This window comes from Morone saxatilis, unplaced genomic scaffold (assembly GCF_004916995.1).
Source record: "Morone saxatilis isolate NCDOM2014 unplaced genomic scaffold, NCSU_SB_2.0 Contig1, whole genome shotgun sequence".
In the NCBI taxonomy this organism is placed as follows: Eukaryota; Metazoa; Chordata; class Actinopteri; family Moronidae; genus Morone; species Morone saxatilis.
In genome coordinates, this window is record NW_023339651.1 from 9,057,479 (window position 1) to 9,060,520 (window position 3,042).

The following is a 3,042-nucleotide window of genomic DNA, read 5'->3' on the forward strand; positions in this document are numbered from 1 at the left end:
TGTGTGTGTGTGTGTTTTGGACAGCAGCTAGCAATGCTAACAGGGCTAAGCGCTAGGATTGCATTGAAAATATGGACACTGTGGTTATATGACAGGTCATGTGCAGATGACTTTTTTTTTTTTTTTTACTTGTTGAATTTTTTTGTTGCTGTTGCAGCCTTTAAATGAAATGCACGACATAAAGAAAAGGAAAGAAAATCTCTAATTGTTTTGTGTTATAAGTGCGTTATTATTGTTCTGCTGTATTCCACGCTACAAGTGCATGTTTTTTAACCCACTGAATAATGCAATTGGCTTGTGTTTGCACAGCCTCATCAAACATGCCCTTTTTTCTCACTCGAGCTGCATGAGCATTCAGACCTTTACACTGACTTTCTGACACACTGCACGCACTGTGAAGCAATGTAAAAAGAAACGACATAAATAAAAAAAATCAATATTCAAATGAGATTCTCAGGCTGATTTGCATGTGTCAAAACGTGTAAAGACATAAAGAGGAAAGGTGCATGAAATAGAATTATTTTTTTCTATCGCATTAAAGTTTATTTTTTTCTTATTGATATATCGTTTTAAAATCTGTGATTTATTGAATGGAAATGATGAAGTGCAACACTATGCTGGTGCTCTGCATGTGCACCAGCTTTGCTTCTAACGTGGAATCCAATGCCTTAAAAAAAAAGAGGAAAAAAAAAAAGCATGGGCCATGTAAACCCATATTTATAAATAAATTCATGTTATTTAGACACAATCAGCCGTGCTATAATTATGCACACTTACTCATTTGCTCAGCACCTCGCTAGTCCCACTGGGCAATAGCAATCCTTAAGCGGAATAATTTTCCTCAACCATTGGGTGTTTTTTTTGCCCCCCTATTTTAAACGGTTGCAATTACAAGTCTGCACTTTAGGACCTGTCATCTCATTTTACAAGGTTAAGGCAAAGACCAGGCATTAGGAAATATGACCCCACCACCCCAACACCCCCCCACCACCACCTACCACCTCAGCTCCGGCTAACGAAACTGATATTTGTTACCTCAATTTAGTTTTTTTTTGTGCGCTTGTGCACACCTTGAAAATAAATGCACATCTGACACGTAAGGCCTTCCTTTGTGTTTGACACAATTTGTGCTTCTGAGTTCAACATGATCACGCAGAGTTTCACATGAAATAATTTCTGCTGCTGCTTCTGCTTGCGCAATTCTCTCTCTTTGTGTTTTATGGTTTTATAAGATTTTATCATTCCCGGCATATGCACATGTGAGAACATTTTGCCATTCTTTCCCTCTTAGTCAGCCAGTCTTGTTAACGCTACTGGCTGGTATGTGGAATTAGTCACTCATTATTCTCATCAGTACTGCCACAAACACACATTCACAACAACACACGATTTGAACTGAGGCACTTCCTTGTTTCAGTGGCAGAGGTTTGTAGTTGTCTTTGTGGCTATCACAGTACTGTGTCCTGTACAAGTCCATGGAGCGCTCATTTCATTGTGCTTATGCAGCAGTTAGAAAAGCAGTAAATTGTGTAGCATGGCTGGAGGATGCTGCGGCGAGACAGTGGTGACCTTTGCTCTCTTAATTCCACCCCTGAAATACTATTTTCAGACTTAATTCAGATTTTTAAAATTTTTTTTTAAATTTTTTTTTTACTTTGATTAGATTTTTTTAAAATTTCCTCTCCAGCGCCAATTTCTTGTACACAAGATAAAGTCATTACAAAAACTGAAAAGCCACTATTGATTATTGAGGAGGTGCTTTATTTGCAAACTAGGAGACAACGTTTATTACAGCTTAATTTGCTACCTGAACAGTGACTGTAGATGAACATGGTTTTTTCGGCTTGCGGTGATCTTCCTACTGTACAGCCTCGGCCCCCACTGTCTGCAGCGCCCTGTGTGTCCAGCCATTAGAGCTTTGAAGTCAGCGGTCGCTGTAATATAAATGTATTAGACTTAAAGCTGGCATAAATAATTCACCTGGACATTGATTAGCTGTCTTGCTCCCTAACATGTCATGTGAGGCACTGAATATGACTGCTAGTATTATTGGAATGAGACTTTCTCTGTCTTGTTACAAAAGGCTTTGATTCTCGCTGCTTTTCCCTTCATTTTTCCCTCGTCTGCTCCTCTCGGTTCGGGCGATGCTGTGGTATTATTTTTAGGATGTGGATTTCAGCATCTAGGCCTTTAAATCTTTATTTATTTATATTATGTTTTAATATAAATGATTTTAAATTGAGATTTCTTATTTCTGTATGGTCAAATATTGAGGTATCTCTCAGAGAAGAAGTGTTTAATTTATATGTTTTTTTCTGTCAGCTGGCACTAATCCTGATCTATGTGGATATTTCAGTGATTTTTGTTATTGCATGACTTGAGGGGGAGAAAAAAAATTCCTGCATGTGGCGGTTACCATAATTTGTCTGACCTCTGGGAGCCATAATCAGTGAGAATTTGTTTTTCCTACCACCTAAGTCCAAGGAGGCTCACAATTTAGTATCATTTAGCAATCTGACATGACGTTGTGCCCGGGCTTTAAAAGCCTTCTTGTCCTCCTCTCCTCCTCTGCTCTCCCTGCCGTCTCCCTCCTCCCTAAACCTCACACAAAGGCCTGCTGGATCATTGGGTGCAGGTCGAATTGGAGAAGTGGCCTGCCCAGTTCACCCCGGTTTTCTATCTCCTTTCACTTTTCTCCCTGTTCCCTTTGCTCTCCCCGTCTACCTTTTGTTTCCTGCCGATGCTAACACAGGTCTTGTGAAAAAAGGCGGCGGGTTAACTCCGGTGCTGTGGGCTAACATCACACCTCAACAGGTCTGGAGACGCAGAGGCTCAGGGATCTGGGCGGCCAGCTCTCCTGCATCGGGGGGCTGCAGGGCCGTAAATCCACTGGCTTTATTTACTGCCTCTCGGACTTATGAATGTTAAGATATTTGACGCCACCCCTGGCCCCATAATTCTCCAAGCCTGGAGACTTTTGGCGGAGGTTTTGAGTTTCGATGTATAATTACGACTAGTTTAAAAAAGAACAAGAAAGTGGTT

General features: G+C 40.6%; 1 protein-coding gene across 13 annotated transcripts in view; it reads left to right on the top strand.

Annotated features, from left to right (window-relative positions):
- tcf7l2 (transcription factor 7 like 2) overlaps positions 1 to 3,042 on the top strand; it is a gene marked incomplete in the record, with an annotated part of 92,402 nt that overhangs the window by 1,518 nt on the left and 87,842 nt on the right.